Source organism: Centrocercus urophasianus, unplaced genomic scaffold (assembly GCF_019232065.1).
Source record: "Centrocercus urophasianus isolate 14NV4802_14NV808 unplaced genomic scaffold, USGS_Curo_1.0 seq_11, whole genome shotgun sequence".
Taxonomy (NCBI): Eukaryota; Metazoa; Chordata; class Aves; order Galliformes; family Phasianidae; genus Centrocercus; species Centrocercus urophasianus.
The window spans coordinates 84,592,269-84,617,750 of NW_024884253.1; the positions used below are offsets into that span (position 1 = coordinate 84,592,269).

The 25,482-nt window shown below is 41.9% G+C and overlaps 1 long non-coding RNA gene across 1 annotated transcript in view; it reads left to right on the top strand.

Annotated features, from left to right (window-relative positions):
- The window catches only part of LOC122155185, a 157,248-nt gene extending 136,064 nt beyond the window's left edge, over positions 1 to 21,184 (top strand). The window contains exon 3 of the long non-coding RNA XR_006167157.1: positions 17,498 to 21,184. This is a non-coding gene — a long non-coding RNA (uncharacterized LOC122155185). The remainder of the gene's footprint in view (positions 1 to 17,497) is intronic.
- The last annotated feature ends 4,298 nt before the right edge of the window (positions 21,185 to 25,482 follow it).

Here is a 25,482-nt window from a genome sequence, read left to right on the forward strand (position 1 = left end):
GACAGTCTCTGTGGGACACATCCAATGTCCTAAGGAAGGAGGTCACTTTCATGACCACAGATGGGATAAGGCTGTAATGTCTTCTGCTGTTCATATGCCATTTCCCTTCTGTCCTGCTTTGCGTGAGAGGAGTTCAATTTTTGTCTTCTCTGAGTTCTTCTGATAATATAATCTTGTTTGGAAGTGATAAGTATAGCCATTTCACTATTAAATTTGACTGTATACTTTTTGGTCTGGGTGTAAGAAAATTGGACGTGATTTCTGCAGTGTGCTTTGTGAATGGTAGGTTATTGATTAGTCTTCTGTCATACAGATGGTATTTGAAAACAAGACAGGTCTATAATTCTTCTCTTGACTGATAGTTCTGAACTAAATAAATGACTTATATTTGTGTTTTGGAGATGAACTGTAAGTAGAAAATGTTCTGGTGTTTTCCCTAGGCAAAGAACTAGAAATCCACAGCTGTTAGTACAGCAGTCAAAGTATTTTTGTTTAAGTGAAATGTGGCCTGAGCTAAAGAATTGAATTTGGAGCCATGAAATGATGACATTTATGACTCAGTCCCATCAAGCATAACTGAAAACAAATTATGAAGTCCTAACCTTGAGCACAGAAGCTATTGTTAGCACTGCATGAAGCTGTCCATCTGATGCTAACCAGCTGAGTGGGACAACACCAGCACTGGTTGGCATGGGGAATAGAGACCACCTCTTGGTTTCAATGTTGAGTCACTGTGTCAGTTTGAGGATTGCAACATCCATGCATGCTTTACACACTTATTGTGGCTTTGGTTTTGCTTGATTTTGTTTTCCTGAAAAATTTGAGTGATGGAGTTGGAACAGTACTGCACAGATACCTGAACAAGCTTTAAACCCCCAGAGATGGTTCTTTAAATGTACCCAGTGCACCATGCTATCTTGTCCTGAGGTTTGCCTTAGCAACAAGTGTATTAGCTGCTATTTTCTAGCAAATATCACTGCAGATGTGACAAAGATCAGAATCTGACTTTCCAGAAGAGAAAGGCTGCTGTGTTATAAAACAAGCTCCCCTTCTCACGTATTCACTAGCCTTTTGAACTCTTCAGAAGCATTCAGTGAACAGGAACTTTCCTCTCTCCATCCTTCCCTGTCTCTGTGAGTCACTGGGGTTTACTCACTGTCTTTCATCTCAGTCTGGGTGTTTCAAAGCTCCGACCTCGTTCTTCATCTTCTTCATCATCATACCTTAGCTGCTGTCCCTCATTCTAGGCAGTCCTTTGGTTTCCCACTGAGGTCTCCTCAGAAGCTGAATGTAGATGTGCTGTGAGAAGGATGATTTGCAGAGCTAGGTATCACCTAAACCTTCTGTTGTTGCTTCTGATGCCTTTCTGCCACACTGTTCCCCCTTGTTCTCCACAGGCCAATCTTAACACTTCCAATACAGTTCTCTATATATCCATGCCTGTTTTGAGTTTGGTATTATTTGCTTCAGTTAAAAATATCATATTTTTGGTAGTGTGAGACTTTTCACGAAACAGTGATCAAGCACTCAATTCTTTCTAGCATTTTCCTAACGCTGCTGATAACCTGGACTTCCAAACTAACTCTGTCAGAGGAAAGTGTGTCTCAGTGCTGACAGAAACAGTCATAAAGGGTGAACAGTCTCTCATATTCAGCTGTGTAACAACTTCAGTGTTCTGCAACCTTGCAGGAAGGCATTTGGAGATCCAAATCTGAGGACCTATTGTCTGAATATCATTTTGTAATCCAGAAAAAAAATGATACTATGTGGCATCTTTGATTGTTGGTCAATAAGTAAGCAATAACTGCAGTAGTAAAGTTGAAAATTCAGAGCCTTAGGAGCACACATTTTATCCCCTGGACGTCCTAAGGGCTGGCGCAAATGCAAAACTAACTCTCTTAAATAAAGGGGAAGCCTTTCGTGTCTGAAATAAATGGCAAGTAACAAAATGTTCCCTGAGCCCACTCAGCTCAGGTGGCACTGGTTGCCCATCTGGAAGGAGCTGAGCAGACAAAGGGCCAGCTGCGTCATCTGCCTAGAGCAGGGTTAAATGTGGGGCTTTTGGAGTAGGAGGAGGGGAGCTTCATCCATTATTAAAACATAGATAATAGAAACTTTATGCCCCACTGATCTTGCATTAGACAACATGAACTGAAAGATGAGGTCTCTGCTAATTCAGTGCGTGGTACCCCTGGGACTGGCTCCCATGTGAGGGGGAAGCAGACAGCGCTTGTCTCACTCTGCCTGGTGTTGATCCCAGCCACCTGAGAGGTCAACACTCCTTCCTGGCAATGGCTGCCCATGACAGCTTTGCTTCATGGGAGGAATAAAGCTGTCAGCAAGGAGGAGAAGACATCTGTCTACATGAGCTGGGCCATGGCCATGGGATGCAAAGTCAGGCAAAATGAAGTGATCCCTATCCTGGCCAGACCAAGTGCTTAATGGAAAACACACCTCTGGCTCACTCCTTCAGCAGTCACCCTAGCAGCAGCACTATTCTCAAAAAGCATCCCACAGGCAAGCTTCTTTCTTCTTGAGGGCTGGAAAATGCCAGATGTGTTGGCATTCATTTCTTGAGGAAAGCACTAGGATGCTGTAGGTTGCTCTTGGTAGATAAGAATAAATCGGAGAACCCCAGAGTTAGCCTCACTCTTTCATGCCCTGTAACTTGATATAATATGAGTCTTTTTCCTATTAAAGCATAGGCTTTGAGAAACTCTATCCTATGTATAGCTACAAACAAGTAGAGGAAAGAATTCTGAATGTAATGGGGCTAACAGCCTAAGTCTGATACAAATATGTGATGTAACACAATCTGCTAAGACCTGCTCCCTCCAAACAGAGCATTCAAGCCCGCATCTCAGAGCTCTTCAAATCAAGTGTATGACTGTTGGGGACACTTTGTAATTGGAGGGAGCTTGGGATTCAGGGATTTTTAAAATGTATATATTTACCCTTTTGTGTAATGAAAGACCGACACGCTTTCTCGAATGGATCCGTTCTGTTCTGTCCTATGCAGGGCTAGATATGCTTTGGTAATTTGTGATTTTGGCTAAGATCCCAAACCACTGGCAGTGCAAGTCCTTAGCAGCTGACTCTTTATGGTAGTTTTGGATACCAAAAACTTAAATAATGAAGTCCATATTTTTTTCTTCAGTAGGAAAAATAGAACCATCTGAGTGGTATTTAAAACAAAAATAAATTGAGAACCTCATCTACTGCAAAATTGGAAATAGGATTCACTTAGTTTAAATATATTTTTAATATGCTTCTTTTAATTATTCGAAATAAATGTGATCGTGATATTCAAATGGCAATGCTTTGCACATATATTTTAATTTCAGCGTTTTACTGAAGACAATAATAAGACAACTCGGGGAAAGAAACTGCTCATTCTTATTCACAGCTCCCGTCTAAATGGCACAAATTCGGCTTTGAGGGGGGTGTTGCTGAAGCATTGCAATCAGAGACATTAATCTCTGTGTGTATCCCATTAGAAGCAACTACAATTTGAAGCATTTCGAGATGTAGGAACAGATATCTCCCATGTGATTAGACACAGAAAGCCTGCCTTGTTCTCTCCCAGCGCAGTAAAATGGACTCCTGATGTTGTCAGAGCATCCCTGTACACACACTTTTCCTTCCCAGAGAACAGTAATGCCAGAGTGCAGGCACCCAGGGGTGCTTCTTTGATTTCAGGAGAGGCAGAAATAAGCTCTGTTGTCCTGATATATCCTTCTCCCTTTCTCTCTGTACCTCCCTGGAGTTCAGAAGGATACAGTGTTTTAAGTAATTGGCCTAATTTTGAGCTTCTGTCCCCACTGCTGCCCCTCAAAAGTGTCTTGTACATATGCACAGTGATTATTAGTGTTGTTCCCTTCTAGAATGTGTTCCCAGATACTTTTCAGAGCTCTTGTTTTTCTGAATTTCTTCCCCTAATGCATTAAATGATGTGGTCGCAGCTGTGATGTGCTTTCCTTTCATCCTTTCCCCCCTGTGGGAGAGCTTCATGGGTAGAGGTGGGTTTTGCTTTGGGGATAGAGAGGAAAAGAGACTTGGCATGTTTTATCCTTATGCCTTTTTTTCCCCCTCTTGTTTATGTCAGGTTTGATTAGCTATTTTACGGCATGTGACTTTACAGACTGGCTGGCAGGTTTGGTCACATCCCCTGACCACTACTGGTAAGGAAAAGGTGCTATAACATTTTACACAAGCTGTGTTTTCCAATAGGTCAGCAGGTCTGTGATCAACCACAACACGTGTGTTCAATGGCAAAGGCATGTCATTTGCTCTTCTCAGCATGAACGCAGCAGTCAGTGCAGAATCCCAAAACCTCCTGAATTTGCTACTGGCTCAGCCAGCCATACACAGAGCTGGAGGGGCCAGCCTGGTCACCTGCACGCAGCAGGTGAGCTAGCGGTGGCCATGTGCTATCATGCTGTTGCCTGGCTCCCTGCAATGTGTAATGGGCTGCCTGCCCTTGGTCAGCCCTTCTGCCGTCCTCAAGGGTCAGCTGCAGGTGGAGATGGTGGCGAATGTGCTTTGCTTTATGTCTCTGGGGAATCTTGTAATGATAATTTTCTGCTACTCTAATTGGTTTTACACTCTGTAGGCTATTTCCAAAGGAGAAAAAAAGGTTAGAAAGCATTTAAAACAAAATAAAGGTTAGCCTTTTGACGTGGGGAGAACACACAAATCAAGAGGAGAGACATCTTGGCAGGCTTTGTCAAGATTGCCTGTGGCATGGTACAGAAGCAGAAGCATTAGCAGTGGTAACAAGTTTGTTTAGTCCCTGCTTCCAACTGCCCTCCGAGAGGAGAGCAACTAGTTCTTCCCTCTTTTACCTCTATAGCTGGCAACTGGGTGATGCCAAGCAGATGAAAAAATAGCATAGTATCTCCTATTATTTTTTTTACCTTTTAGATGAAAGCCACAACAACTCTGGAGTCTATGTTGGGTATTCACCATCAGCAAGAGCCTGCTACCGCAACATCACTTTTCAGCTCCTACAGACAGCCAGGAAAGACTGGCATTTATCACTGCCATGCAAGGAGCACCTTCACTTCTTGTTGCAGTAATTCTCTGCCTCGGTGTGCAGTTCAGCTGAAGCTATTCTTTCACTTGTTTTTGTCATTGATGCAGGTAAGAGGAAAAAAGAACCAAAACAAATGATTTAGATTCTTTTTCCCAAGATAGAGTATTGATTAACCAACACCAGTAGTTGCCAAGCAGGTGTATACCTCAGAGATGATACTAGTGTAGAGAGAAGCTGCCAATGTTGCTGGTTTGTCTATATTTTTAGTATTTTCCATGTGATTAATTAAGGATAGGCTGTTTTCCATGTACATTAAATTTTCTTTAATAAACTGGTGAAGTTTTTCCACAGTCTGAAGGCCAATGCTGATCTCACTTACACCTGTGTAAACCTGGACTAACTCCATTGGAGTCCATCCATTTAATCTAATCTGTCTATTCTCAAGTGTGTGAGGCATTAGGGTATCTAACCACCCTCGCTTATGCCCAGACTTACACCAGCGTCACTGGGTTCAGTCTTAGTCACTAAGTCCTGTCTTTCATATATAATTTATCAGCCAGAAAAATGTTAGGTGATTTGCACTCTGAAGTAATCATCACTCGGGCTACAGATGATGGATAGGTGGAGGGAGAGCAGATGGTATAAAAGATTAATCAAAAAGCGAGAGTCCATGCCACTGTCGGTCCACAGCTAAAGATCCTCTTGAGTGTGAAAAATGCTAGAATAATGGTGCAATATTTGTCTCTTGAATTTGTGCAATTACTAGGAAATCCCTTTACACTGCACAGGGCTGAGAAGGCTGGCAGCTTTTTCAGGAAAGCTGGTGGTCATCTGCTTGAGACAGGACTTCCCCAAGGAAGCAGCTGCACCAAGACAGCTCAGCCTTGGCTACGTATTTTGGCAAGGTATGCCTTGTGCTTTCCTCCCCACTCACACACTGGGGCATAATCACAGCGTGCCCCCCTGCCCCCAGTCCCTTAGTGTCCACCTTTCCCCATTCATTAGCACAAATTCCCCATAGATCCCCACTCTTCCCATCAGATTACCTCTCACACCCCTCCACTTCCTCCCTAGCTGTCTCCTTCCTTGTTGCATCAGATCTCTCACTTCTGAATGGGGGGGCTTCAATGCTCCTGTGACAGCTGCTGTTCTACTTCCAGTAGCAACGGCTTTTTTATATCTTTCTTGCAGCTAAATCTCCTTCCTCCAAATTTGCTTCACCTTTCCCACTTGCATTCCCATTATTTTTTTCTCCTCTTGCTTCATCTTCATTTGGGTTTTCATTGGGGCACTTCAGGTCCTCCTTGAAGATGGATCATGTACCTCCACGAGCAGAGTTTAAGCAAATGAATTTAGAGCCTGAAAAGCCAAACTGGAGCCAAAGACAGGCGAAAGGATGAGAGTTAGGACGAGGAATTATGAAGCCAGCCCCACATAATCAATCAGTGTGAAAAGAAGTATCAGCACAACACTCGAACCCACCACCAAACACTACATATACTTTTTCTGAAGCTTTCAGGCAGTGAGAGAATCTTCTCCTTCACTCTAGACATCACTGTCTTTTCATTTGCTGTCATGAAGCTTCAGCACTATGCCATGCTCTGGCTCATATTTTCAAAGGCTTCCTTCACAGCACAAAGAGCCATAAACTTAAGAACATTACCTGTACTGGGCTACTTTTTGCAACTGTGTTGGAGCTGGTAGGCATTAGTGTGAGTCAGAAATGACTGCACATCAGATTTGTTTTAAATTAAAGCTTCAATTTTTCAAGAACTCTTTATTGCCTCAGGCAAAAAGAGAAGTGGAATGATGTTTCACTCTTCCAGCATAAACCTGAACTGGGCAAAGCCCTCTCTATGCTGGCCGTGCAGTTCTCTTGCAGTGCTTCCTGTTCAGCTATTCAGTTTGGTTGCCATTGGCCAGCTTGAAAACCTGGGGTTTTAATCAGCTGTAAATTGGTGCTGCACTACTGAAATGTGGTTTTCAGACTGTGGTCTGTTGGTCCCCAGAGGTTTTGTGGAGTGCTTCAAAAGAGCCTGCAAAATGTAGCTGAGAAAAGCAGACTCTGCTACCAATAGGTTTAAATTGCCAATACAGGGACCTGTGTCTCTGATGGAACATTTTTGGGGTGCCACAATATGAAAATGACTGAAGACTAAAAATCAGTGCTGTTTTCACTAGTTGAAGATCTATTCCTGTTTGTTCACTAAAAAAAAAAAAAACAGTTTTGGAGATTTGATTGGAGAACAGTAAGCAAATATTACAGTTGAGGCTGAGAGTACTGTGTGTAGTTCTAAAAGGATTTTAAAAGCAGTCTAGAATGCTGTCACATACATCTGTAGATGAGCTGGCCTACTTGAATAGTAGAGGTTAGCAACGTGCAGTTAGAATTATTTGAGCATGATATTTTGGAAAAGTGGTGTTCTAAAAGTCACTTCAGGAGGCCTATATCCATCTCTCCTAAATGAAAAATGAGTATTTGAAGTAATGCTTTAATATGGTTTTATGTAACATAACCTCTGCTAAAAAATGCATGTAACCTCTTACTAACTTCAAAGCAGTATAAGACCTTCCATTCAATTCCAGTAGTGTCACATTAATTTATCACATTCTGAGTTCTAAGAGTTTTGTGTATTACACAAGTATACACAAACGTGTTCTTTGCAGTATTTTATTTATTCTACTCTTAGAAGTGGCTAGAAGATGCATATGCTGTTTCACTGAGGATTTTGAGTTTAATGTTATTCTCCAGACCAAGAAAACCTGAAAACCCTTTAAAAAGCAAGTTGAGGGTGCCTGAAGGTAAATTTCCTCAGAGATGTCTAAATTATTTCCTTGAATTCTGTCGCATGTTTTCTTATGTTTCTTCCTATTGTTAACTTCAAAAAAATATTTGATTTCTAGAAATATTTTCATTTTGCAGAGCTTCATGTTCCATTGAAATAGGACTTCTTATAAATCAGGTGACTCAATTTCATTCTCTTACTCTGACCATAGCACAGACTAATACGAAAGATTTGGAGATAGATTAAAATATCTATGGAGGAGGGAAAAGCTTGGATTTGGCATCTAAATTCTGCTTGAGATCATAGAATCATGGAATCATTGAATCACAGAATAATTTGAGTTGGAAGGGACCTTAAATATCATCTAGTTCCAACCCCCTGCAATGGGCAAGGGCATCTCCCATTAGACCAGGTTGCTCAAAGCTCCATCCAGCCTGGTCTTGAACACCTCCAAGGAGCAGTGCACCCACAACTTCTCTGGGCAGCCTGTTCTAGTGTCTCACCCTCTCCCAGTTTATATCCATTTCCACCATCTTATTGCTACGTTTCCTTGTAGGAGGTCTCTCCCTACCTTTCCTATAGGCCCCCTTCAGGTATTCAGTTGAGATCAACTCAATTTATTTTGGCAATTTTCTACAGCATGCAGAGAAGAAAAAAAACTTCTTGCAGGGAAAGTCTTTCTGCTAAATTCTGCTCTCTGGGCTAGAGCAACTTACACTGACTGCACTGAACTACATGCACACAGTGAGACAGGCAGCATGCAGTCCTGTGTGAGGAAATGATGCTGTTTTCACATCACAGAGTCACAGAATCACAGAATCATTTGAGTTGGAAGGGACTTTGAAGCATCATCTATTTCAGCTCCCCTGCAATGAACAGGGACATGTATAGCTAGATCAGATTCCTCAGCTGCATTTCCTCTCTCTCTTTCTTACCACTAGTTTACAGATCTCTGTTTGGTGATTTGCCACCATCTCCGAGGCTTCTGGAGAAGTGTGTTATCCTACAGCCAATCATTAATAAGTAAATAAGCTTTTCTAAAAAAGCAACTGTAACATTACATGAGATAGCACAACCTGATGTGCTCTGCGAGCCGAAGGGAAGGTGAGAGAGACTGCTACAAAGGGAAAACCATTTTGTAGCAGTGATTCCACATATGTTCTGTCTTTAACCTTTGCCCTCTCTGAATACTTGCCATGTGCAGATGATATGCATTTCATACAGATCCAAGCCATGCCATATTTTTATCTAGATTACCTATGTGTAGTGAGTACAGTCTATGATAGATAGCAGAGGTTTGTTAGTTCATATCAGCATATGATCTCGCCGGTATCTAAAACATATGCTACTTACCATAGCATTTGCATGTGTATTCATATGTTTTTGTTCCACATGGGTTATCTTAGGGCCTTAGGGTCTACCCATTTGCAAATGTTTGACTTAGATGAATGCAAAGCCACCATATGTAAATGTAATTGTGGGGGCGAGAAGGAGGATCCTTCAAAAATATGGTTTATCTTCCTCCTTTCTTGTCAGTTTGTGTATTTATATGCATGTGTTGCTGTCAAACACTTATCAAAACTCACTTTCGGGACAAACAGTCATAAAGCTGCATCCTGTAGCACCATGTTAGGTAGGGAATCTAGGCTTCTTCTTTCACTTCAAATACGGGTGGGAATTTCTGTTTTCCTCTCCCCATACTTAAACATCCCACGTTCATATGTACATCTACAAGCTAATTTCCCCATTATGAACTGGATCATCCGTGCTGCAAATGGAATATTGACTGTGGAAGGTTACAGTGAGGCAAACTCATGCTATTTTCTCTTCATGGAGCAGATGTATCGACAGTTCATAAGTTATTCATGCTCGCTGGCCTCAGGGATCCATTTATATAAGCTAGAAAGATATATTGGGTGCCTGCCTATCATATGGCCCTCATAAACATAATCGTATCCCAATTTATAGCATGTCATCATGACAGCATGCTTTTGAGGAAGAGAAATGCAATTATTCCTATTTTTCTCATGACAAGAAAAAGATCTGGAGGACACAAGATAGTTTCCCTATACCTAAAGAAGTTCATTCTGGCTCTCAGAAGTCCCAGACTTTGTCATCTGTTGGACTCCTGTTACTCTAAAGTATGTAAAATATCTCCTGTCAAGCACTTAACCAACGGAAGCCTGCATATCCCATCTTGGCTTCCGTAACTCCAGCTGTAAGCATTGGCCTTGCATGAGACCTGTACTCTTTTCTTGAGGGATGGTGCTATGTTCACTATGTCCCACTCAGCTTTTGCCTCCCCTTCTGCTGCAAATGATATTTGCCTACTGGTACCAGGCAAGGGATGTGTCACAGGTTTTAATATCTCCATTCCTGTCCAGGGATATTGACTGGTCAGATTCATTTGGTTTAGTTTGCATTTTGTAACAACTTGAACAAATGTATGCCCAGTCTTCATGCTTAATGTATGCTTTGTGATACGTGCATCATTCCCTGTCCTTCGTTTACTGTCAGATTTGCTTATTGTCTAATGCTGCTGTGGATGCCAGCTTCTGATTAGTATGGAGCAGAGATGTACCAGGCTATCTCTGAGCACAGCTCGTCTGCTCCTGTGGAAAAACTCTAGGGAAAGCCATGGATGCACTGTTGAATTAATCAGAAGGAAGAACTGTTCTTGGAAGACATGGCACTTCCTCCTCTGCAGGATGAGATGTGGCCGGATGCCAAAGGTAGGGAATGGGGGCATAATGAAAGGCCCAAATAGAGGAGGAACTACTTTTCACTGTAAAGATGAAGCATTTTTCTAAAATTTGATTTCTTACACTGCTTGGAACTCATCAGTTCCACCCTTTCTTTTTTTTTTATCTTCTGCTTCAGTTGCAAATTTTCCATCTTACTCAGCAGTCCAGTCAGGAGAAATGCAATTTCCTTCCTCTTTGATGCTTGCAGATGCTAGATTCAGAAAAGGGCAATTGAAGAGTGCACGCCGTGCCATTTGGGGCATGGTTTGTCCCTCCTAGTGTGGATGACAGAGAAGAATACCATGACCCTTTTCAGCTTTGTTCTCACTGTTACTCCACCGACATCATCAGAATTTGTTCCATGCACAAATTCATCCTCATCATGGTTCTTTGACAAAGATCAGCATTTCTCAGATGTACATATGTGTGCATACGCACACATGCAGAGTGATTTATAGAGACAATAGTGTTTAATGGCTCCACTTACCACCAGGTGTTGAAGTTACAGTACGTTTCATACTTACACAGCAGCAGGACTAGAATTCTAGATCATGGTGTAAATCCTTTTGGATTTATAACTGTATAACTGCACATCCAATGATGCCACCTTTTCCCACTCACTCCCAGTGCTCTCTGCCTGCCCGGATACGTTTCCTTCCATTTTCATGCAGAGTACGTTCCCGTCTCATAACTGTGTAAATCAGCCCGCTCTTTTGATTCCTCCCACCAGCACAGCTGTACATCAGAGCAGGGTCCCATGTCTCTCGGCGTGGGATGCCTGCCGTGGCAAATGAGCAAAGAAGCTACCGGAGGTCTGCACTTGTGTTTACTTAGCCTCTATGTAAAAACACATATACGTACTTTTTTAAACATGCAGACATCCGCCGGAGCTAGCATTGTTTTCATTGATTGCTGCTGCTGGAGCTCTGGAGGCAGCAGTGTCGATCCATATGGAAACAAGGTTTCCATAAATCTGTCAGACTTCAGTTCTCTTGCAGAGCCTCATCCGGTTGCTTACCCCTATTTTCTTTTCCTTGTTTTCAATCCCCGATTGAGTTGAGTTCAAACAAGCCACTTATTTGGCAGTGCCCTTGAAACAAAGGTCTGTTTCAATTGTGCCTCTGAAATCCAGGGAACATACGGTTTCCTCATGCACTCAGAAAATGGATATTTGCAGGTACATATGCATTTGCTGTCCTATGTCCTCTGGCACACATGGGTAGAGCTCTCTGGCATACCTCATTTTAGCATGCGGGGGCTGAGTGCTTTTCAAAGCCAGGGATTAGGCGCTTTCTTCTGTGAAGGAGCGGCTATTAACATTTGATGCCTTCTGTCTTGCCTGCTGCTTTATGCTCCATTGGCGCTGTTTCAGAAATGACATTATCATGGGATTGAGCAGCTCATGGGATTGGAAAAGGGCTGCAGAGTCTTTGCCCTCTAGATCAACAGTTCATTGCTGACCTGAGCAAATACTGGCTAAACATTGGTATCTGAAATGTGCCGGGCATCTTCTTTCCTGTCCCTAGCAAACATGTCCCATTGCTCCCCAGCACAAAATGTTGGATTTCTAGGTGATTTCTGAGGCTGCTGCGAAGACACTCAAAGCTAGAAAATGTCCTTTCAGAGACAGTGTCAAGGCAGACAGGCCAAGTAGTGTGAGCTTAGTGCACAGACATGTCCTCCACTTTTTTTTCACTATCTGTCACCTGCACCGAAGCTACTTGTGTGGCCCAGAGGCATGGAGAAAGCCTTTAATGGCATTACTGAGGGACATAACAGAGTGGGAGAACATGCCAGACTGAGAGGGTTATTCATAAGTAAAGATATTTGCAAGTTAAGTAAAATCGTGGAATCAGAGAATTATGGCCTAGGAAGAGACCTCTGGAGACCATTGAGACCACCCCCCTTGCAGGTTCCCTACAGCATGTTGCACAGGAAGATGTCCAGTTAAGTCTTGAATGTCTCCATGGAAGGAGACTCCACAGCCTCTCTGGGCAGACTGTTCCAGTGCTTTGTGACTCTCGCAGTAAAGATGTTCTTCCTCATGTTCGTATGAAACTTGCCCTGTTCCAGTTTGTGCCCACTGCCCCTTGTTCTACTCCTGCTCTCCACTGAAGAGTCTGGCCCCAATATTTATGACCAATATGGCAAAAGACTTCAGACTTTCACCATCCACTCCTGCCTTTCTGAGGAAGGGTATGTAAACTGAGAGGAAATGGGACACCGGTTCATTGTCACCTTTCATATTCAGAAGATGATGTGGTGATAAAATCAAAACTATTCTTTTTTCTTCAGCTGGAGCAAACTGTGTGAAGGAGAATTTGCTATCCATATGATACAAGGCACTACATAGATACCACATGCCTGACCTGCTCTAAAACCATCTGTCATCAGCTCCAGGCAGCACCCATTCATCTTGGTGGAGCAGCCCTGACAGTTGGTTTAGTGGCCTGTTTATATTCACAAGCCTACCAGTGCTGCAGCTGGCTTAACTAGCTTGTTAATATTGTTTACTGTACTTTGCTATTTAACTGGGATAATGATAAGCAATCTCAAATTTAGTGGCTTTCCAAAGCCTTTCATGGAAGAGTGGCATTGGCATGGAAGTACTGAATCAAGGCTGATTCAGCTGACAGCTCTGTCCTTCACTCTTACCTTTATCATTGTGTTTCTTCCTCTGGAATACAGAGCAGCCTTTGAATTCTTCAGCTTAGGTGGCTGCATTACATGACCTTATTACATTTAAGGACACTTATTAATTTAATTTCTACAAAGTGCATGTATTTGGATTCCCTTCTCTTCTGGCAAGCATCAGGATGGGAAAGTATCCTCCCAGGGCCCATTGCAACAACCTTTCTGCCCTCCTCTCCTTTCCCTGACGCTAAGCATTTCACCCACCAAATGCAGCCTGCCATGAAAGCCATCACTCTAAGAATCAGCTGGTGGGAGGGCAATGTGCAGCCACACTGTTAATCCCTGGCACTGAGGAACAAAAGGGAAGGAGGAAACCCAAAGACCTTCTTCATACTGTGTACACATGGCCATAAAAGATGTTGCTATCCGGGAGCACCATGACTGTTTGCCTTCCCCTTGCCTTTTCCTGTAATACTCTCTCTATGGGCAATATTTGCCTCCCTCCTTAGTTGCCATGCTACTGTCCTTTCCTTTTTAATCTCGATTAAAGAGTCAGCTCTTCTGTGATTTCCTCAGGAAATGGGAAAAACTTACTAAATTCGTGAGTTTTCTGCCCACCCCCTTTCCCTTCAGTATTCTGCACGTCTGCCTATTAGATTATAAGTGATTTGTAAAGGGGTTTAGCTTTAGTAGGAATCTTGTACATTGTCAGCTGCATTGTCATCAGTAAATGCACACTTTACCCAGGCTTCTCGCTTTCTTCTTTTTCCTTTTAAAAATGAAAAATCCCTTGAAGCTGTAAAATAAAACTACAAATGCACAAAGGTTTAACTGTGGTGCTTTAAACAGGTACTTTATCCACAGCACTGTTTGAACTGTGAATACTAGCATTTGTGACAATCTAACAGTGATGCTTTGTCTGGTGGTAAAAGTCTAATTGCTCTCCATGATGGCAAATAAATCCAGATAGGCTTTCAAGTTAAAATTCGGATTTTGAGCTAGCAGTGTTGTACACTGCAAAGCATTCTCTCCACAATACAAGCTTGTATGTGCATCCATTCCTTTGTGAAATAATTTTATTTCACGGACAAAACAATGCATTACCCTTTTTAATTGATATGTATTTATTTGTCTTCTGTAACTAGAGCAATTGTTGATAGAATACTGTGTGTTGCAATATAGAGAGCAGATACTGTACACTAGGGTATCGCTCTGAGAAGTTGGTGTGACCAGAGAGGAGAAGCCTGTTTTATCACCAGGACATGTTGGAAAATGTGTTCTAATTCAGATTTCCCATGTGAATAGGAAAAAGTCCCTTGTTTATCAAGTATCTTCAGGCAGTTCAGTAAGATACAGGTCAAGTTCCCAAGAAGTCTGGAAATTTGGACGTTGGGCTCTCCTTGCTTAAGTTCTCCACGTGAAAATTTGCTTTGTCCAGATTGAATTTGATTCCTGACTGTCAATGTTTCACAGTGAAAATCAGATCCTGCACTGAGGTTGTTCTTTGTTTCAAAGAATCCCCAGATGTTGCTGTTTTATCGTCATTTTGAAGTTATGCGTGGTGGCAGAGCAGTTGGCAAGATTGCATTTAGACAGTGCAGGTACTTCTTCATAGAACCATAGGATGGCCTGGGTAGAAAAGGACCACAGTGCTCATCCACTTCCAACCCCCTGCTGTGTGCAGGGTCGCCAACCAGCAGCCCAGGCTGCCCAGAGCCACATCCAGCCTGGTCTTGAATGCCTGCAGGGATGGGGCATCCACAGCCTCCTTGGGCAACCTGTTCCAGTGCCTCACCACCCTGTGTGTGAAAAACTTCCTCCTAATATCTAATCTGAATCTCCCATCTCAGTTTAAAACCATTCCCCCTTGTCCTATTGCTATCCACCCTTGTGAACATCCCTTCCCCCTCCTGTTTATATGCTCCCTTTAAGTATTGCAAGGCACAATGAGGTCTCCCTGGAGCCTTCTCTTCTCCAAGCTAAAAGTTTGAAGCTGAACAGGTGGGAGGAATCATCTAACTGCTAGGCTGAGTTCAGGCACTGGCTGGTACAAGGCTAAAGCAGAGAGTTGGTGATCTGCAGACATTATGTCATCTTCAAGGAAGATGAGAGCAGTGATGATCCGGCTTTGGGCCTTACCCAGAATTTGTGAAGAGCTGACCCAAGATTCAGCCTGCTGTAAATGTCCGCATGAAGAAATTTGGTTTTGTTATAGAGCAGATGGATTTGACCCACACACCCTGACATCATTTTTAAGCAAATGCATAAGCTCGCCTATTGAAGGAAGGTAACATGTCCTGTTTGCTGAGGTGCAGGCAGTGCTAAAGGGTTGACATGTAAAGAGCTTGCCCTGCTAATGGATCAGGATTTTTATAGACAGAAGGGATATGCCGTAGTCGGAGTGGTAAATCTGTAATGACAGACATTCGTTCTATATTTGTGAATGACCTGATTTGGCATGCATGTAGTTCATTCTCTTGACAATAATGGAAACATGTGTGAGACGAGCAGAGAAATAAAGCTGTGGTTAAAGCAAAGTTATAAATTTAAAAACGTTTTGGTATGAAGTATTTCGAAGTATTTTCCCCACCTTGATTTGTTGCCCTGTTTAAGAAGAAAAAAAAAAAAAAAAAGCCTCTGTTTGAACAGTCTTTGAAAAATTGAAAACTCTTTCAGCTCTCCTCTTTTCTCCTCCTCCCTCACCTCCTTTCTAAGCTCTAGAGATGAGTGCAAGACATCTGTCAAAGCTGTGGTAATGAATTTATCCTGATTTGTGAGGACCCCAGGAGTCTGTCAGAGCGTCCCTGGCTGCTGCTGCTGCCCCATGGCTGTGCAATTGCTGTCCCTGGGAAGCGGAGGATGGGCACCATCATGGGACAGACCACACTGTCCTGGTGTGAATTCGTCCCTGACCTGAAGAGATGGGGGGGGGGGGGAGAGATGCAGTTTGGAGGGCAAGGCACTGGAAACCTCAGAAAATATCATCATAGTGCCCTCTTAGAAGAGCCTTTCTTGCTTTCTACCCCACATTCTCCCCCTTTTCTCTCTCCCTCCTCCGTCAGGAAAAATTCTTGAACTCCTCTGGCTTGGTACCAACTATTCCTTTGGCTTTGCAGTCAGAAAAGCTCACTGGGGATGGAGAAATTGCCGTACACAATGGTTTTGAGAACTAATAACACATGCATGCAGTCCAGCCTTGAATTATGTGAAATATGGTGCATAGCTTTCAATCCTGTTCTGTCAGAGGCCTTGACTGCTTAAAAGCCTTCCAGTGCCTCTCCCCCCTCTCCCACCCTCTAAAATAAAATAAATCCCACATGCTTTCTCTCAACTTCCAGCATGTGTGACCGTAATCGTGCCTCAACTGCTGGCAGCACGCCTGGCCTGTCAGCCTCACCCGGGGACAGAGAAGGAGTGGTGAAGGATGCCTGCCGGACAGCAGGGCTGGGAGGGCATGCAGGACCTGTGGGAGCCACAGGGGCCATGGCACCAGGGCGCTGTGGAGGAACAGGAAGGCAGAATGCTGCTACTTGCCAAGTGGGGACAGGGCTTGAGAATCAGCCTTGCTGGCTGCTCTGTCGTTGCAGAGTTGCATGGGACCAGCGGCTATTGCTGCGGGCAACAGTGAAATCAAGGGGCACCTACAAGTGGGCTAATTATGTTGGTGTGTTGTACTCCTGCAGCTTGTGATTCTTTTGTACTCCATCAGCAAATGAAGGCACTTCCTGTGCTCATCACATTTCTGAACAAGGACAGGTGGGACACTGGTATTGCTAGAGAGAGAGAGCCCTGCTCAGTACTTGGCTCTTTTTGCATGGTCTCTAGCATGGCTGTTTACATTTGTTCAATGGTAGTGTGGCTTGCACAAATCTCAAGACAAGATAACTTCTGGAAGTTGTGTGGTGTCTAGTGGAATGATTATCAATCCTGATTATGACCTTTAGCAAGAAAAGTGATAGAAAAATCAATCTAATGCTGGAAGAACTTTTACCACTGAAAGACAACTCGTGAAACTTAATTGCTTGAAACAGTTTAAACTTGAAGTAAGCACAATTCTGGAAAAATCTATCAGGCAGGCATATACCCACTGGGGTAACATCTTCCTCTAGTCTTTCAGATACTCAATTTCAGTGAATAAGGCTTATGAGAGGTTTATTATTTCAGCAGTGACATAATTAGCCACCATTATAATTAAGCTTCCATACCCGCACCATGTCTTCTTCGAATGGATGTTACTGAGCTGCTACCTGCATGCCCTTTTGTATCATCATCTATGTTGGGCGTGTATTTCTTCCCAGGTTGTTCTCAAGAGAAGAAAGAGGAAGGAGGATGAGATGTAGCCGTGGTTGGAAGAGAGCAAGGGAGAGAGGATTGAACATCCAGAGCAAGTTCATTGGACATACCAGAAGAAGAAGAGCAGAGGAGCTGCACTGGGACCTCCAGGCTCTCATCCTCACATTCAAAACTTCTGTCTAAACAAGGCTTGGTGGCTTTTCCATGTTCCTGCTAACAGGATGAGCACTTAGATCCACAGTGTTGTATAATTACTGGTGTACTTTTCCGCTATCTTCACTGTTTGTATTCTCACTATACTATGATTGCTGTAGCTTTTGGGTGTAGAAAAATACACCTTTATGCTAGACATTTAAAAAAACAATGGCCCATAGAGCTTAGATCCCATGGAGATACCTATTTCCTCACAAGGATGGGCAAGCAGAGGAAGATCTTGCTCACGGGAAGTGTGCAGTCTCCATATTTGTAGGCTTTCAGACTAGACTGAAAATGCCATGAGCAGCCTGGCCGGGTAGCATAGCTGCCCTTCTTGAGCAAGTGGTAAGACTAGAGGCCTCCTGGGTTCCTTACAGACTGAATTGTCCTATGAACTTGATCTGCTTTTTCCAGTTTTTGTGTTAAAAACAGACTGCTCCCTCTAATCTGTGGGCAGATACCAGCTAAGTTGTTGATGGCATTTTCTCTTGTTCTGGAACTTCTGAAGGATGCTGTTATTGTGGGGATGTAGACAGTCTGGTTTTCTTCTCACCTGCATTTTAGTGACCAGGGCAAGTCAGGTGTAATTGTTCCTATTTGTTTTTAGTATTGTTTGTTAGTAGCCTAGCACTTTTTCCTTAAGGTCAGTTAAGTCAGTTCTCACTGATCAATCACACTTCCAATGGTGGTTGAATACAGCAATGCATGTTTTGTTTTGTGTTTTTCCTCTGCTGATAAGTATGTTTTTGCATAGCCTTTTCTGTTTTTCTTAATGCCCTGGCTTTCCTTCCTCAGAGATGTGTACTTTCTCCTCACCCTTCCTCCTTCTTCCCTTCCCTTCTCTGAATACCTTCAGTGCCAGGATGACAGCTCTAAGGCTGCTGTCATTCCCCTGGGTGTTTCAAACCAAGTACTTTAATCAGAGTATGATGCCATTGTGTGAGCAAAAATTATATTGATGGTGTTTGCGAATATACTATTTTTTAAATGAAAATGTTAAAAATAAATCTTTTAGGGGAATTTTACATATTAATACTCAGTGGTTTGAATGTGTGGTAATACTTTTTGCATTTAGAATGCTTAATTGTGAAAGATTATGTGGATAAAGATCTATAATTAACTGATAAACATTAGAACATTAACTGATAAAGATTTATAAGACTGCTGAGGAAAATTATAAGAGTTTTCCCTCTCCAGTGCACTCTTTTAAGGAGTGATAAAGGAGGAAACATAGGAATATGGCCTTCAGTATGGCTTAAATATAGCTTGCTTTATTGCACCATTGCTGAATTAAGGAAATTGAAGTTGACACACATTTATTTATTTATTTGTTTGTTTGTTTGTTTGTTTGAGAAAGGCAGATAGAGAGAAGTTGATTTCAGTCTAACTGTAATGCTCTGTTTTCTAGGAGACTATTTTGGGCTAAGAACTGCAGTAATAAAGAATCAAAGCGGATGGTATTCCTTCTGTATTTTTCATCCAGAACTGAATAGAAACTATACCTTGCATAATAAAATATCAGATATGTGACAAGAACAACACTGATTTTACAGAGTGGGTAAATGAATTTTCCTACCTTTCTACATTTTTCAAAAGCAGAACTAGAAGTAGATCCAAATCCATCTACTGTTGGGAATGCAGAAGAAATACCTCCCTTGACTTTGCCTCTGGGACTGGTCTATTGATTTCAGAACTTCACTTCTGCTCATCTCAGCCTGGGCCCACCACACCTTGCTGCCAGTCTGCTGGAGAGACTACAGCCTTGTTTGTTGCTATGTTTGCCCTCCGTGGCACGCTGAAATTTCCCTATTATTGTGCCAATGTCAAATCCAGCCTGCTTCTTAAATCCATCTTGTATGCAACTAGTTTCCACAACTGATGTTTTCCTTTTCTGAGCTTTTATTCAATGCTTCACACTATGGCTAAATCAGGTGCCTTGATGTAATGCTCCCGCAGAACAGTACTAAGACTTAATGATCAGCACAGTCCTAATGATGTTGCTCCTTTTGCCTCTTTGCCCTGTTTATGTGCAACATAGAACCTATTTATGATCATTTCTGCCAGCTGAAAGATATAGTGATTATTAGTAATGTATAGGATGTTTACTAGGTTTTTCTTAACAGCTGTGTCTTTTGCTATGATGGGGTGCTTTTGAGTCAAGACTTTTGCATTCATTTAGGTGAGTTCGTTGTCTTTCATTTGCTATATCTCAAAAATAAATTTGCACCTCAGTACTTCCAAATACAGACCTGTCAGCCTTGAATCAACTACACTGCATTTGGAAGGTCAGTGCAAACCCCAGAGGCTTGAGCATTTTCTCAGGAGAGAGGGCCCCGCAACACTGCTTCTGTGGTTTGTGGGAATTGGGTCTCTGTTGTTAGCAAAGAGCCAGTGTGCTTTTCAGCATGCCAGGAGGTATTGTTGACAGTTCTTTATTCTCCCAGTAGGTGAGATCAAGCACCAGGTAGGTACAGCTCTCAATGGGCCAACAGCTATCATCATCCTCACTAGTTCCCTACTCAGGAGATCAGGCTGTCTGCCTGCATTGCAGCAGGGCCACGAGTTGGTGGATATCAGACCTCCTCAAAAGCATCTCTGGTGACTTCACTTCTGTGATGCTGGTCTTTCTGATCGTCTGCAAGGATAGGAGCCTTTCCTACACAAACAGAATGAATAGAGGTAAGATTATCCTGTGACTGTATCAGAACTAGTCATTACTGGAGTCCCAGTGTACATGAACATACAATTTGGATACTTGTACCCCAGAATTTTGGCTCTCTTTATGTGAAGAACTCAATCTCCTTTCAGTTGTTTCCTCTCCCTCCTTCCCCCCCCAATATAATAAAAAACTTCCTTGACATGAAACATTGTGGCATGAAAGATTTCATCTGATTTCACCTAGAAACAATTTTTAAAAAATTTTTAGTAACTGGATGATGATCTTTCTTCGGAAATCATGTCCAAGGCTGACAGCTTTGTTGTCTTTGATCTCCCTACCAATGCTTTGACACTGAGACCTATTTGAGGACGCTCAACTTTAGCTTCCCCTGACTCCACAGGCTCAAGTCACTTCAGCTGGAGAAATGGCTTTAGGAGATGTTGGTTCAAAAAAGAGAAAAGATCAGTCATACTGCTCTGCTAATTACATTGGCCATATTAATGGCACAGACTGCTCATTTTCAGGCACTGTTGGAAAGATTACCCAGAGAGACGTTATTCTCTCGGTACAGTGTCAGATGTCACCCTGTAGGATATTAAAACCAAGTCAAGATTGTGTTGAAAAATATTGTTTTTGTCTGTCCAGTAACACATGCGACACTAGATTGCAGTAAAAAGAAATTTCTTCTTTGCTGAAGAAATGTTAATGTGGGCTGCCAAATGGGAGAGATTTTCCATAGTTCACTGTTAGTGTAAGACCTCAGCTCTCACGGATTATGCTGTCTTCTAATGAACAATTCCTTAATGAGAGCAGAGAATCGGAGTTTCACATTTGATGAATGACAATAAAGTTGGGAAAGTGTTGTTTCTGTATTTCTTTCTTTTTCTTTTAGCACACACACTAATTGGCCTTAAATAAAACAGAGCAGAACAATAGATTTATGATATTTTTGTGCAGAAAAACCAGATTTCAGGCATTCAGGGAAACAAGCTCCCCTTTTATGAGGTAATTATGATTTAGTGTTTACTGTCTCCCTGTTGAGTCTGGGTTGCTTTTAAAGTGGCTCTGGGATGAAAGTCAAAAATGGAATTTACAGTCAAACCTTTTCAACATGTAAAGTGCAGGAGACATACATTATTTTTCTAAGTAGTATTTCCTCTGTGCCTCTACCTTGCTGAGAAGAACACTTATAAATTGTCCCATATGGACAGGTTGCTGAATCATCAGAAAATAGTTATTTTGAAAGAGTTTGGAAAGTCCTCTAAGAATTCAGATATTTCTTCTAATAGCAGTCATCTTTCAAAGTCCACTTCCATCTTCCGCTTAGAAGTCAAACTTTAGTTGATTTATAAGGATCAGAATCAAGTAGAGAAGATGACCTCTCACACAGGCTCGCCATTAGGTTTATTTCTTGTTTAGCTTGGGGAGAAGTCTTGGTTTGGAAGAAGGTTCCATTCAGGGTTAGTTTGGGGGCATTCTGGGAAATGAAGCAGTAACACTTCTGCTCTTTATCTATTAACTTACCCTGCACATTCAGCAATCTGTCCTAACAGCACACAGCAGATATGTGCTCAGCAAACCCAGCATATCACTCACATCCCTGCAGCTCCTGAAGAAAAAAAAATGTCTCCAAAAAATGTCTCCAAATTGCTGATTTCACACCTGTGCAATTTACTTTCTAATCCTTTTTCCCTTCCTACCCTGCTACCAAATTTGCAAGCAGTAGGTAGAATTTAGGAGTCATCCAGGAGAAAAGACAATCAACAAAATGCTAAGAATTGCAAGAGCATGGGACTGCATACCAAGTTACTTTGGCAGCAGTGCAAGACAGGTTGTGGGTGAAATACAAATTTGTCAGGGCTACTGGTGTTCAAATCATGTGCTTGTGCAGCCTAAGAGATTTCTTTTGCTTTGCAGTCTTTCAGCACACAACTTCTCTAAAAGACCAGCAGCACAAAAAAAGAGTGCTTCAGCCCCAACAGAAAATATCAATTAAAAGTACAAGAAAATGACTATCCTTAGAAAAAAAGATGGAAATGCAGTCAACATTGTCAAATGGTGAATTTGCATCAGCTCTTGGTTGTGTCAAAGTGGAGGAATCTTGTGTAAGATCAAGAAACAGAAATGCAGACTCATTAAAAACAATGCAAAACACAAGTGGTTTATCTGTGAAGATAACTGGTCCAAAAAGTTTTGAAGGCTAGACATTCACCAGCTTTCAAATAAAAGGGTGATTCCCCAGAAACTGATTAGCAGTGAGCTTTAGTCATGAACAGTACTGTTGTGCAAGTAAGCTGGCATTTCAGTTTCGCTGATCCTTACTAACGCTCTTATTTATCTGCCTATCTCCTCTGGCTGATCTGCACCCAAATGTTCAAGCTGCTTTTTCTCCACCACCACCTCAGTTACGCAACCAAGAGCCCAAGGATTGATTGCTAATTCTCAAATGTTTTATTTATGACAAACATTGATGCAATTAGTTGGCTTGATGGGCAAAGCAAATAAGTTGCAGGTTGAGTGACTTTTGGAAGAGTTTCAACATCCGACATGCCTTGGAAAACGTTCTTGCTGCGTAGGACTTGATAAGTATCAAGGCAATTATTGGTGTTTGGAAAGCAGTATGGAAGGGGTGCAATCACAGCTCTTAGGAGTTTGGGGAAAAAGATGATGTAAGCCTTGGGTTTGGCAAAATAGAAGAGACAGGTATTCGAGAGATTTACATGCAGCTGAATGCACTGAAGGAGGGCCGAGAGAGGAGAGGCAATAAAAACATGGAATGACAGTTAACAGAAGTCTATCTTAATTGTTAGAGAAGGCTATAGCTAATTCCTTTTATGTTAGAAACAGGCCTGAACATGAACTGAAGCTTGAAAACAAATATTACTAAGATTGTTTCAGTTCATCAAGAAATGTATAAACAAAAAAAGCAAATGAAGTCATTAATTCTTGTGGATTTCTTAAGAGCCCACTGGTCTCTGTTGTTGTCTTTCCTGCTTCCGTGGAATTCAGTCCATTGCACCTGAATCTCCTTTGCCTCTCTATTTCTTTACCATCTGTGCCTGAAGATGACCTCAATGATCTTTTATTGCCAACCTACCCCACTTTCATTATTTACAATGTTCGGTTTTTTTTTTTTTCCCATCTGTCTGCAACACGTGCATACTCTAAATAAAAATAAATTACATTTATTTTTATGTAATTTCATCCTCTTATAATTAACCTTTGTCTTCATGCTTTCTTATATTTCAGTACATCCCTATGACTATAAGCATGTTTTGGGATACCAGAGCATTTGGTGAAAGGGGTTGAAGCATATTCCCATTTTTTTTCTGTTGAAGAAAGTTTGCCAATGCTGACTTTGCTACAATGGACTTCTCTTCCAAAGGCATGTATTGGTATTGGAGGGGGAACGCTGTCTGCTCATCACAGCCTTACTGAGTACAATCCACTTTTACCCAGTGCCCTCTTCCTGGTAAACTGCAGTTATTTAAAATTCCTGGAAAAGTTAACAATATGGAAGGAAAAAAAATCCCTTGTGGCTGTCCCATTTCACTGCCTGTTTGGACAGGGGTAGAGATAACTGAGAGCTACAGTAATTGCTTTTGAAATTATTGTTGTTCCTATTATTTTATCTAAATTCTTCAGAATCTGAACGTTTTATGTAGTTTTAGCTATTCTGTATAAAATAATGCTTGATGTGAGTATGTAGTGCATCACTCCATTATTTTTGTATAGATCAGAGATGCCTACTCTTAGATACTGCTGCTTTATGCACTAACATAATCTAGGTGTATTTGTGGCCACTAAAGAGACCAAGTAAAATTCTGGAAACAGAGTGGTTCATTTGTAAACAAAAAGCAAAGTTGTATTGCAGTAAGCTAGTCATGCAGATGCTGTAAACTGTTTCCTTTCTATAGCAGAGCTCTGGAAAATCAGCGTGACATTCGTAGATACCTCTATGCACATTCGTGAGTTGTAGTGAATGTAGCAGCAGATCAAGGGCCAGCACTAAACTTCATCTGTGGTACACAGGAGTTGTGTTGTGGAAAAAAATAACTCAATTTGAGGAGGATCTTTGGGTTTAAATAAAGGTAGCACATTAAGTTGGAGAGATGAACATCTCCATCATGTGAATAGTGAGAGAGGTGACAGTCCCAGCTACAGAACACAATGAAGAACATGTGGTAGAGTCATAAGAAGTCACAAACCAAAATGCAGGGAGTCAGAGGAGAGCTTTCAAAAAAGGATAGAATGCTCTGAGAAGCAGGTGGTGGCTCTGATAGGGCTAAAAACACATTTTGTTTCATGCATGAGTATCATTTTAGAAGAACCTCTGATTATAATTGTGGTACCTGAGTCTGAATAAATGAAACATCCAAAGAAAATACATCAATCTTAAAAACTGCAATACTGATTTAAAAAAAAAAAAAAAAAAAAAAAAAAAAAAAAGCAGGATCTTTTTTAGAAACACTGAGAACAAATATCAGAATGGCTTCATGAAGCTCTGCATTAAGGTGATGCATTTTGTGAAAGTGTACTGAGAACAGAGAGAAGGGATGAAGTAAGTGTCCCTAGATAACATGGGCCAAACAATGTCATTCCTAAGAAAATAAATGTTATTGGATTTCCAGTAATGCTCTTGGAACACAAGACAAGACCTTGACAATAATTACTTCTGATAATTTTATTCCCAAAGCGAGTAGGGAATGAAAAAAAGAAGTGGTGTGGGGGGGTGAGGACACTCTTGTGTCTGCATGTGTTCATGGAGAGACTGAAGAAACCTTTCCATCCCAAAAACCTCCCAAGTGACACCCAGCATAAGCTGCACATCCTGCCTCCGTGGTTAAGAACCGGAATGAATGCAAAGGGGTTCTGCGAGGAAGAAAACAGCTTTTCCTGGCCTTCCAGGACTACCTGAATGTGAGAAGTGGATTTGAGGAAAAGTAATGTCTCTTGACATCCTGTTGGGTTGCTTTTGGGAATAAGAGTTGCTGAGCACGTCTGGGGAGAAGGCAGGAGCCTGAAGACTATTTCTGTGCAAACCCGAATCCCAATCGTCCTTGTCCTTCTTAAAAAGGAGTTTAGAGGATGAAAGAACACAGGATCACATGAAAAAAGCAAAATAGGAAAGATGAT